Raw genomic sequence first — 12,601 nt, forward strand, 5'->3', positions numbered from 1 at the left:
TAGCAAATTTCTCTGCACAGACATTTTCAGGCAAGACATATTTTTTTTCTTTAATCCCATCAAATCATCTAGGTTTTGTGAAACTCCCTCATGTTATTAGTTTTTATACTTTCGCCGTTGTAGAATTTTCTTTTTGTTTTTTCTAACAGGATGTTATAGTCATTTCTGACCTTATTATATAGATTTCTGGCTTGGAAGGATTTAGCTCTTTTCCATCTACGTTCCATCTTACATCTATGTCTTTTTGCCTTGAAATATTTTATTTTTCCTTGAGTTTCCTTTCCTCATGGGCTATTTTCCCTGTTGGACCCCCTGGGCTTATAGCATCCTGCCTTTCCACATAGGATTGCCTACAAAAATACCTAGGATTGTAGCCTAACAAGTAGTAGTAGTAGTAGTAATTGAGACTACCCTACGATGGGTTAGGTTACAGCTGAAGTGAGGGTTAGGCCTACATGTCCTTGTTACATTAAGGCCAGTCTCACCTTTTTTCTTATCTATAATACCTTAATACGATTAAAAATGATACAATTGGGAGAAAACTAGTTTTTTTTCTAAATTTCATTAACCACTAAATGCTTCATGGAGTGGCTAAATCAGGGAATCTCACGTCATGCTAGGTCAGTTCTACATTATAACCAACAATTAAGGGGAATTCCTTAAGTTACTTCTATACAATCACTAAACAATGGCAAATAGTTATATACATACGTTACAAAACCACAAATCTTCACTAGTTTAAAGTCATAACACCCAATATAACGATAATTCGCGTTTGACATACTTCGCACGATCACAAGTTCACAAACACTACTGATGAAGTGATGAATCTGGTGTACAGGATAACCAATCACAGAAAAAAAAATTACTTTGGAAAATTTCCCTTAAGCTTTCTGTTTAAGGTAAATGTCGTTAATATATGAACAAATCATATAATACTTATTATCATCAGTTACAAGATGTTAATTTCTATCATGTTTCATTTACATTCATGACAATAAGCGAAAAACATTTCGTCGGAGCAGTTTGTTAGCATGTGTCACCCTTCAAAAAATAGTTTCTGGTGTACAGGTTAACCAATCACAGAAAAAAAATTACCTTGACAAATTTCCCTTAAGCTTTCTTTTTAAGGTAAATGTCAATTTATGAACAAATCATTTAATAAATATTATCATCAGTTACAGGATGTTAATTTCTATCATGTTTCATTTACATTCATGGCAATAAGTGAGATAAATTTCGTCGGAGTAGTTTGCTAGCATGTGTCAGGGTTGCTGTTTGATATTGGTAGGTTAAAGTTCTTTCCAAAGGGAATAAAGCCTTTCTTGTGCAACCTGAAGGCTTCACAATAACTTCCGGCAGCCTTAAAGGACATTTAAGATGTTCATGTGATATTTAGGCTGTCTTTATAAAACCAAATCTCACTTCAAATGGCAATACTGTGTGTCACCCTTCAAAAATTTGCTGCCTTGGACGAGTTTTCAGTGAATCGTGAATCTGTGACGTGTGGAAGGTATTCCCTCTTATCATGCACCAGCAGAATAACAGAAAAAATACTTGAAAATAACATTAGACAATTGGCCATATGTGTAAGTATATATAGTTTTAGCGTACGATGAATGGAAAATGCCTGATTTTTATAAAATGTTTTCACAGCCATTTGGACAGGTTAACTTGAAATAAATTAGTCGTTGTGTAACCGTGCAGCAGTTGGTTATTTACTGCCCTATTTGCTACTGTTGGAATAATGACTGCTGGCTATTTCTGTTTCGAAAATATCTTGATTACCTTTCAGCTATGAAAGTACTACAGTCGCTTATTCAACAATAAATACTTCTTTTTTTTCCTTTGTAACTAATGCCTTTCTCACTTAACTTCGTAAAAATGTTCGCAATGGGGAAGTATTTCAATGGCTTTGCATTTTATTGACAAAGCGACCAAACCTATCATGTCTTTTAGAGGCTTTATTTATACGCAGGTGGTCTATAAGGCAACCTAACGATGGGTTGTGGGTCCAGTCTATGAGTATTGGCATTCTCTTTTGCTCATAACTGAAAACCTAACCTAATTTGACAGGTCATCAAACTTTCACAAATCTTGTATCTAGAAAAAACGAGTATCAGCTATTAGTAGGGTAAATGTTTAGGAGAAGGCCGCACCCGTTTTTCAAGTATTAACGACGAAAAACGGCAAAAAACAACCAGATTATTGTTGCACATCGCATAGAAACATGAGGAAATGAATAAAAAATAAACTAAGACTTAACTCTTACACATAAAATGTAAGCATAAACCTACTACTACAATTATGGGGGACCCCAGTGGGAAGCGGGGTTTTTGGGTGGGGGGAGGAGGAGAAAAGTGATTTTTCAGGGCACTACCGAACCTAATACAACCACCTACCTACCCTGGGGGCCCTGTACCCCTACCTAGGCCTAACGGGGGGGGGGGCGCTCCCCCCCCTGCGACCCCCCCTTAAGGCCACAGTGATTTTCAGGGCACCACCAAACCTAAGACACCCACCTAACCTAGCCTATGGGGCCCTGTACCCTTACCTAGGCTGCGACCCTCCCCCCTTCGTTATACTATCACCATTATAATATACTCTATAAATCAATGAAGCTTACCTTAAACTGTTGGTTGGTAAAGATGTGCTGCTGCTTTGAGGAAAACGTGAAGCCGTTGCGATGGTTCCCTGACATGCATCTTGAAGTAGGAAGTGGCTTTCAATGTCCAGTTTTCCTTTGGAAAACCAGGTACTCACAAACACAGACACTTTATATGAACAACGCTTACGTCTACGTCCTTTCGTAATGTAAGACTTATCACACCTAAAACTATGTTTCTTGTAATCAACCCTACACACTTCGTGACAATGCGGACAATTTTTATTTTGAAAAATTAAATTGTGTGTCTGGCACAAATCCACAAGTTTTTCGATTTTCCCCGAATAGGCTAAAACAAATTCACCGTAACTTAAGAAACAGTCGGCACAAGAAACAGGAATTTCAATTTATTGTGCAATATCAGATGACGTGCTTGCTACGGCCTGCATGTCTAGGAACGAAATAAAATGGCTGGGTAAGAAAATGTATTGTCGCACTGTGATGGGTAAGAAAATGTATTGTCGCACTGTGATGGGTAAGAAAATGTATTGTCGCACTGTGATTGGCCATACGTGAAGACGTCATTGGGAAAGAAAATGTATTGTCGTACTGATTGGCCAAACGTGAAGACGTCATAGTGCACTAGTTTGTCTGCGGACTATAGTGGTTAAAGGGCTCATTTGAGCAAAAATAAGACACAGTCAACAATAACAACAGACTTAGAAAAATCTGGGAGGAAGACAAGAGTAGCGTGAGTTTGATCGTCGATATTTCGACTATTATTGATTTTCACTAAATTATCTCACTGGTATACCATTATATACATACATTCCTACATATTCTAGTAAAAATAAATTGAATATCAGTGTTATCTTTATGAGGCCCTCTCCTAGACATTAACCATTAGGAGGCATACATTTAAAGTGCCAATGAATAACATTATTATAATCATCATCATGAAAAGTTGAAAACAATTTAGAACAAATTCTAACATCACATCTCAATATACCTACATAGCCCATGTGACACTCAATATATACTGTACAATAGGAATATACTGGATACATATAATCTACTTCATCATCTCCCACGCTTATTGGCGCTGAGGTCTTCAGTTTGATTTTGCCATTCATCTCTATCTTAAGCTTTTAAATCAGTACTTCTCCAGGTAAATATATGATACTTTAATTTCCAGCCAAATAGATGAACCATATACTTTTCCTACTCGCTATCTTGTGTTTTATACGTTTCTGACCATGATTATTGGGGCAAACCACCTGTTCATGAATTTATGGATCCCCTTCTTTAAAGGCAATTATGGGGGACCCCAGTGGGAAACCAGGAATTCTTTGGATGGGGAAATGTCATTAACGAGTGAATTACAGCAATAATAATGGTCAGAGATGCAAAATAAGCACAAGGTTACCATTTAGAAAAATATTTGGTTCATATAAGTGGCTGAAAACCGGCCAAAACATGATTATTTAACACTTGGAATTTTTAAGAGTGCAGAACCTAACAAACCAACCTAACCTAACCTAGTAGTTCCCAGGTAACAACTCCTAGCAGGGAGGCAATCCCCTTGAACCCCCAGCCCTTCCCAGGTCACCACCCCTAGCCGGGAGGCAACCCCCCTGGACCCCCCTTTCAGGTCACAAACCTTCCCAGGTCACAACCCCTAGCCAGACCCCACCTTCCCAGGTCACAAACTTTAAAGTAAATCACACATAAATCCTTACATTATGATAAAGTAAATCACAAATAAATAATTACATTATGAAAAAGTAAATTACAAATAATTCCTCACCTTATGATTGACACTTTTTGTCATGGCAATCTTTACAGAAGCTTTGCAGTAGGAAATAGGCTAGTCTTCCCTAAAAATTAAGTCAGAATCGGACCTTTGAGGCATTATTTCGCTGTTATATTCCAATTTCACAAGAGTAACAATAGTTTTACACTGAACGGAGAGCATTTCCATCATAATCAATTGCCCACAAATGAAATTACACTAAATTTTGAAATAGATTGATGCACTTCCCTTAAGTTCCATCTTGGAGACGTCTTTACGTGATGGTGGTTAAGTTGAAATTGAAGGGGAAGGTGGAAAAAAAATGGCTTGTTGCAGAACATCTGGGAACTTATGAAAAAGTACTGGTAAACTGTTAATTGGTTTAAAAACCTCCTAACAGTGCGTCATTATAAATGCACAGAACCCAAGCATGCACAATAAGTCCCCTTCAGTCTCTCAGCTGTAAACAATGGGCTTAAGGTGAAAAACATACTTCACATTTTTATCAACCGATACGTAAGTTGTTATGCCCCAGCCCCTATTAAACATATAAAGAAAAGTACCAAACTAGCCAGCACTCGTCCATTTCTTATAACGAATTCCAGTTTTGCTAGTAATTAAAGTATCATTTGTTCCGTGACTGGAATACAAACCTCTCCCCCCTTGTCCATCGGTCTTCCCGTCGGCGGATAACCTACCGTTGACTCGGCGGCCGCCGCTGGGGAATCGTCATCGTTTGGACCCTCCTTGTTCAACTGTTGTCTTTGCCTTTCCCTCTTCCACGGGGAACATAGGGATTACTGAAGGAAGGGAATGTGACCTTTCAGAGATTGACTTCGGTCTTTCTCTTCTCAAGGCCGTTCACCCTTCATGGACCTCCGACAGTGTACTAATATGAGGAGCACCTTTCCTGTTCACTGGTTAGGTTGCGCCTCCAATTGTTTTCTTAATGATTTAAGTGAAATTATAATAGTTTGTAATTAAACTTTTTCCGTAACTGGAATACAAATCACGCTATTTAATAGGGGTATTACTTTCAGCGTAGCTGAAATGACGAGCCATTAATTTTTAACCAGGGTTTACTACCCACACCGCTAGTTAGCGAGGGTAGGGGAAGGTAGCTTGCTACCCTCTCCTCACACACCTGTGCTTGAGCTCACTTTGCTCTCGGCTCGGATGGTGGTCGGACGTGTCCCCTCTCTTCCTCGCTGTCATATTGGCACCCATTAACGCTTTTTTTTTCTTTCTTTTTCTAGATACTGTGTACATGAAGTTGGCCTCTGCGACCATGCGCACCTGCCCTGGTTTTCCCTACCGCCTCTTTGGAACGTTCATGTTGGCTGTCGAGACTGATCCTCACGCCCTTTGTCCTTCTTGTAGGGGCCAACGGTGTGATATTGTCAACAAGTGCAGTGAGTGTAGGGAGTGGTCTGTCTCCCAGTGGGAGAGGTTCTCGCGACGGCGGAAGAAGTAGTCCAAGTGGGATGTTTTTCCTTCGAAGGTATCTTCGAAGGAAGAAAAACCCAAGCCCTCTTCTTCTGTTGCCCAAACCTCCTCCGAAGCTCCCACTCGGTCGGTCTCTTTCGAGAGACCGTCGAGTGGTACCGTAGACCGATTTATTTCTAACCAACCTCGGGTCTCGAGAGATGACGTTGCTTTCCCTAGCAAGCAGCTTCACCTCTCCCCCTGGGGGAGGACATGTCACTAACTTCCCTTTTTCAGCTTTGGTCCTCCTTGGGGCTTATGGGTTCGCCCTCTAAGGAGGTTTTGCTTGATTATATCCGCCAGGGTGCTGCTGTCAAGCAATCGTCGTCACCATCAGAGGTTGATCCCCTGACTCTTGTTGACGTTGTGGTGTCAGAGGTATCCAATGCGGTTTCACTCGTCTCCTCTTCCACTCCAGACTCTACGGTAGCTGACGGCTTAGTTTACCCCGTTCTTGATCATCCTACGAGGGGGAAACTAAGTCCATCGTCACCCTCTCCTGCTAGTGTTTCTATCCCTTGGGGGAGTTCACTTACAGAGACTCCTCTTCGGAGGACTGCTGAAGGTCAGCTTGCTGATTCAACGGCCCCCAGAGGGCGCATCCGTCAGAAGGCTAGCCTTCCTCTTCGCCATAGAGGCCTTCCTTCACCTGCAGTGGGGAGGCGCCTCTTTGATTCAACATCATCTATGCAGAACCCCCGCACAGGAGCCTCTAGACTGATCTTCCATCACTGCACCTGCTTCGGTCCTGGACCTCTCTGCAGATCGTTCGCGATCTCCTTCGGTGGAAAGTCGTCCTTTTAAAGGACACGTCGACCTTCCACAAAACAGACCTGCTGACCTGCCGTCGGAGTTCCTGTATGGGCCTAACAAGGCTCCACCTGAGCGAGCTATTGCGCGCCAACAGTTTACGCGCCCACGAAACCTGACCAGCGCTCATCAGTAGCTCGTCAGGCCCCTTCACTACAGCGCCCTGCTCACCCTCCTCGCCCTAACACAGGGCATCATCCTAAAGCCCTTACGCACCAACATACGCATACGGGCCAACAAGAGCATAGCTCCGCCATACGCCATGCGCGCCCTCATGTGCACATGCGCCAACAATATCCTCCACGCCAGGACTCTCCTGTGCGCCCTGTGCCTACGCGCCAACGATCTCCTACCCGCTAGCACCCACCTGCGCACCAGCACTCACCTACGCGCCAACGTTCTCCTGCACGCCATCGTTCGCCTGCACAACAGCGCTCTCCCGCCTGCCAATATTCTCCTGCATGCGCGCCCTACATCATGCGCACGTGCGCCATCCTTCTAGGAATCTACTGCGTGCCCGCGCGCTAGGGGACATTCTGCGGCGCGCGCCCCCTAAGTCTTTGACAGATGCGCGCGAACACTCTACTGCGCACTCATCGTGATTCTCCTAATATTCCCGAGTGCGAGCTTCAATATTTTCCCTCGCACGAGCATCATTGTTCTCCCTCGCTCGAGCACCATTATTCTCTCTCGCGCACGCACCATTATTCTCCCTCGCGTGAGCACCATTATTGTCCCTCGCGCGAGCACCATTATTGTCCCTCGCGCGATTATTGTCCCTCGCGCGATTATTGTCCCTCGCGCGATTATTGTCCCTCGCGCGATTATTGTCCCTCGCGCGAGCGCGATTATTGTCCCTCGCGCGAGCGCGATTATTGTCCCTCGCGCGAGCGCGATTATTCTCCCGCGCGCGAGCGTCAATTATTCTCCCGCGCGCGGGCGTCAATGTTCTCCTGCCGCGTGGGCGTCAATGTTCTCCTGCGCGCGCGGGCGGGCGTCAGTGTTCTCCCGCGCAGGCGGGCGGGTGTCAATGTTCTCCCGCGCGCGCAGGCGGGCGGGCGGGCGTCAATGTTCTCCCGCGCGCGCAGGCGGGCGGGCGGGCGTCAATGTTCTCCCGCGCGCGCAGGCGGGCGGGCGGGCGTCAATGTTCTCCCGCGGGCGCAGGCGGGCGGGCGGGCGTCAGTGTTCTCCCGCGCGGGCGGGCGTCAATGTTCTCCCGCGCGCGCGGGCGGGCGGGCGTCAATGTTCTCCCCCGCGCGCGCGGGCGGGCGGGCGTCAATGTTCTCCCCAGCGCGGGCAGGCGGGCGGGCGGGCGTCAATGTTCTCCCCAGCGCGGGCAGGCGGGCGGGCGTCAATGTTCTCCCGCGCGGGCGGGCAAGCGGGCATCAATGTTCTCCCGAGCGCGCGGGCGGCCATCAATGTTCTCCCGCGCGGGCGGGCGTCAATATTCTCCCGCGCGCAGGCGGACGGGCGCCAATGTTCTCCCGCGCGGGCGGGCGTCAATGTTCTCCCGCATGCGCGGGCATCAATGTTCTCCCGCGCGGGCGGGCTGGCGGGCGTCAATGTTCTCTCGCTCGCGGGCGGGCCGGCGTCAATGTTCTCCCGCGCGCGCGGGCATGCGTCAATGTTCTCCCGCGCGTGCGGGCATGCGTCAATGTTCTCCCGCGCGCGGGCGGGCGTCAATGTTCTCCCGCGCGGGCGGGCGGGCGTCAATGTTCTCCCGCGCGGGCGGGCGGGCGTCAATGTTCTCCCGCGCGGGCGGGCGGGCGGGCGTCAATGTTCTCCCGCGCGCGCGGGCGGGCAGGCGGCAATGTTCTCCCGCGCGCGCGGGCGGGCGTCAATGTTCTCCCGCGCGGGTGGGCGTCAATGTTCTCCCGCGCGGGCGGGTGTCAATGTTCTCCCGCGCGGGCGGGCGTCAATGTTCTCCCGCGCGGGCGGGCGTCAATGTTCTCCCGCGCGGGCGGGCGTCAATGTTCTCCCGCGCGGGCGGGCGTCAATGTTCTCCCGCGCGCGCGGGCGGGCTGGCTGGCGGGCGTCAATGTCGGGACGCCCGGGCGTCAATGTTCTCCCGCGCGCGCGGGACGTCCGGGTGTCAATGTTCTCCCGCGCGCGCGGGACGTCCGGGTGTCAATGTTCTCCCGCGCGGGACGCCTGGGCGTCAATGTTCTCCCGCGCGTGCGGGCGGGCGGGCGTCATTGTTCTCCCGCGCGGGCGGGCGGGCGTCAATGTTCTTCCGCGCGGGCGGGCGGGCGTCAATGTTCTCCCGTGTGCCAGCCTGCGCATCACAAGGAATGAAGTCCGGCGAGGTCGCCATCGCCTGAATCCCCTCCCCTGAAGCGCATACCACCGCGCATTGTAGGAGAAGGGAAACTTCCAGAGGGGTTCAGGATCCCAAAGCTACCAAAGGCGAACCCACCTATTCCAGTGACTCCTCCAAGGGTTCCTTCAGTCCCTTTCCCTTCAGGGGTTATGACTGTCAGTGCATCTGTCAGGTAACAGCCCTGGTTCAGTGCCCTGATCAAAGCCGTAACTTAGGCTTTCGAGCCTGTCGACTCTGAGCTGGGACACGGAACCATGGCTTCCTCTACCCCGCTGAAGAGGGAAAGAGAGTTCTGGATGCAGTCACTTCCCCGAGGGTGAAATTGACTCTACGAAGACCTTCAAGGCAGGTTTCTCCTATTCCTTGGACTGACTCTCCTTACCCTTTCAGACGAAGATCTCCCGTCACCAAGGGAATCACGCGTAGAGAGATTTTCCCCCATCGCACCAATGGAGGAAGCCTCTCTTCACACCGAGAATTCCACTCAGTCTGGGATTAGAAGAAACATGCCACCCTTATCAATGTTGGAGTCTTACATCCTTCCCGTGAAGGAATCCAAAGACTCCAAAACATTGCCTAAGTCCTCCACTAGGGCTAGGATAGAGCGAGCCAGCCACTCAGGGAATGTCCGCGATTCTCCCCAAGAAGAGTCTTTGGGGATAGAAGGAGACTTTGTTGCAAGTTCTACAACAGGAGGAGACCAGCAGGAGTCAGACCATGCATTTTGGCAGGTTCTGACTCTAATGAGGGTTCTCAACAGGTTTTCTGACCCAGAGATCCCTTCTCGAGAGGGCAAAGACATGGTCCTAGACCGCGTCTTTGGTACTCAAAAGCCCTCTAAAACCAGTGCAGCCCTGCCCTGGTCTCAAAGGGTGAACAGTACTAGTAGCAAGATCGCCCAGCAGCTCTCAGAGATGTCCTCCTCCAACTGTTCTGATACCACCAACAAGCTCCTCCCACCTACTTGCACACAGCAGAGGAGGTACTTTGAGATCCTGAAGAAGCATTGCTTAGCTCTTCCACTTCACCACTCGCTGGAAGAGCTAACCAACGGAGTCCCTCTTGAGACTCTCCAACCGGCAGGTCTCGTTCTCGGCAGCCGAGATCCTCAACCAGGAGGAGGTCACGAAGTGTGCTATGCAAGCCACTTTGAGGCTCGATATCTGGATGGGGACCATAGGTATCCTGGTACGTTCTGAAGTTTTCTCCAAGGAATGTACCAGGAAAGCTATGGAAACCTTCCTCCTCTCAGGTACTTGCACAATCGAGTTTCTGGCCCACCAAGTCTCGAACTTGTGGGCAAATACCATCCTGACACGTCGGGATGCAGTAGCTGAGAGATTCCACCTGAAGGTTCCTAGCACCGAGATCAATAGGCTCAGATATTCCTCCATAGAGGGGTCTGTTCTATTCGAGCCTAAGGATGTGGAACATGGTGCTGAGAGATGGAGGAAGTCACATCAAGACTCCCTCCTCCATAGGGCTTTAACATCTAAACCCCATGAGCCTCCAGCACCACAGCAGTCCCGTCCAGCCAAGACCACTATGACGACAACTGCAGTGAAGACGATGGTGTCTAAGCCCTTTCCTGTCAAAGAAAGCAAGGGCAAAATGTCTTCCAGGGGAGGCAAAGATCCTAGAGGGAGCAGCCGAGGCTGCAAATGCTAGGATAGGCTGTCCCCTTGCATTTCCACCAGTAGGGGGATGCCTACAAAGTTGTGCAAACAGGTGAAAGCAACTCGGGGCTGATTCCTGGACAATCTCCGTGATCAGTCTAGGATACCGTGTCCCGTTCATAACATCTCTACCTTCCCTGACGTAGAATCCAGTGTCATTGAACTCCCTTGCCATGGGATCGGCAAGGGCCAAGCCCTTCAGGCAGAAGTGGAGGCCCTGTTGAAGAAGGGCGCTCTCCAAGAGGTCCTCGACGGATCCCCAGGCTTCTTCAGTCAACTCTTTCTTGTAAAGAAGGAGGGAGGCGGGAGACCAGTCATCGACCTCTCAGCTCTGAACAAGTTTGTCAAACAAACTCCGTTCAGCATGGAAACGGCAGACACGGTCAGACTAGCAGTAAGACGCAAGATTTCATTTGCACACGGGATATAAAGGATGTGTACTTCTAGATCCCAGTCCATCCGTCTACAAGGAAGTACTTAAGATTCAGCCTGGACAACAGAAAATTCCAGTTCAAGGTGCTGTGTTTTGGTCTTTCCATAGCACCACAAGTCTTCACCAGAGTGTTCACCCTAGCATCATTTTGAGCATACAGGATTGGCATCCGTCTCCTCCGTTATCCGGACGACTGGCTAATCTTAGCAGACTTAGTGTTAACCCTTCTTCAAAACCGAGACAAACATCTGAGACTTTGCCAAGATCTGGGGATCATGGTAAATCTCGAGAAGTGCTCCCTGCTTCCCACTCAAAGACTGGTATACTTAGGCATGATTATAGACACAATTCTCCACAAAGCCTTCCCATCAGACGACAGGATAGCAAGGCTGAGGAAGGTCGTAAGACCTTTTCTCAGATGAGAACTTCCAGCCCAATCGTGGTTACGTCTCCTCTGTCACCTTTCATCGCTGGCCCGTCTAGTTCCCAATGGTCGCCTCAGGATGAGATCCCTCCAGTGGCAACTGAAGTCCCGGTGGAATCAAGCTTATGACTCCCCAGACATCCAGATCCCCATGGAACCTGCGGAACTAACGGACCTACAGTGGTGGGTGGCAGACGAGAACCTACGAAAGGGAGTGGATCTTCTCGTTCTCCCCCAAAATTGATGCTGTTTTCAGACGCTTCAAAAAAAGGGTGGGGGCCCCACATGCTGCACCACACGACCTCAGGCCTCTGGTCAGAGTCAGAAAAATACCTCCACATAAATCTCCTAGAGATGAAGGCCGTCTTTCTAGCCCTTCAACAGTTCCATCAGTACCTGGCCGGTCACTCTGTTGTGGTGATGAGCGACAACACCACAGTGGTGGCCTACATCAACAAGCAAGGAGGTACTTTTTCTCAGCAACTATGCCATCTAGCAGTAGAGATACTGAAATGGGCAGAAATCCACTCGATACCACTATCGGCACATTTCATTCCGGGCAAGAGGAATGTGCTTGCCGACAATCTGAGCAGAGCATCTCAGATAGTGAGTATCGAGTGGTCTTTGGATCATCTAGTAGCCAACAAAGTCCTGTCTTTGTTGGGTTCTCTGACTGTGGACCTCTTTGCAACGCCCCTAAATTTCAGGCTCCCACTGTACTGTTCCCCAATCCGAGACCCCAAGGCTCTCTGGCAAGATGCTTTCCAACAACGGTTGGACAACATCGATGTTTACGCCTTTCTCCCGTTCTGTCTGATGAGGAGGGTACTCAACAAGACCAGAACATCGGTCAATCTTTCAATGACCCTCATAGCTCCGCTATGGCATCACGCAGAATGGTTCCCGGACCTTCTGCAACTCCTAACGGAGCCTCCAAAAGAATTCCCTCTACGACACAATCTACTCAAACAACCACACGCTAACATCTTCCACAAAGCCTTAGCATCATCACGACTTCACGCCTGGAGACTATCCAGCATCTAGTTTCTGAGAAAG

At 48.6% G+C, this 12,601-nt stretch overlaps 1 long non-coding RNA gene across 1 annotated transcript in view; it reads left to right on the forward strand.

Moving 5' to 3' along the window:
* Nucleotides 1–1,257: 1,257 nt before the first annotated feature.
* The window catches only part of LOC137645949 (uncharacterized), a 200,837-nt gene continuing 189,493 nt past the window's right edge, over nucleotides 1,258–12,601 (forward strand). The window contains exon 1 of the long non-coding RNA XR_011045367.1: nucleotides 1,258–1,589. This is a non-coding gene — a long non-coding RNA (uncharacterized lncRNA). The remainder of the gene's footprint in view (nucleotides 1,590–12,601) is intronic.

This window comes from Palaemon carinicauda, chromosome 8, assembly GCF_036898095.1.
Source record: "Palaemon carinicauda isolate YSFRI2023 chromosome 8, ASM3689809v2, whole genome shotgun sequence".
Lineage (NCBI taxonomy): Eukaryota > Metazoa > Arthropoda > Malacostraca > Decapoda > Palaemonidae > Palaemon > Palaemon carinicauda.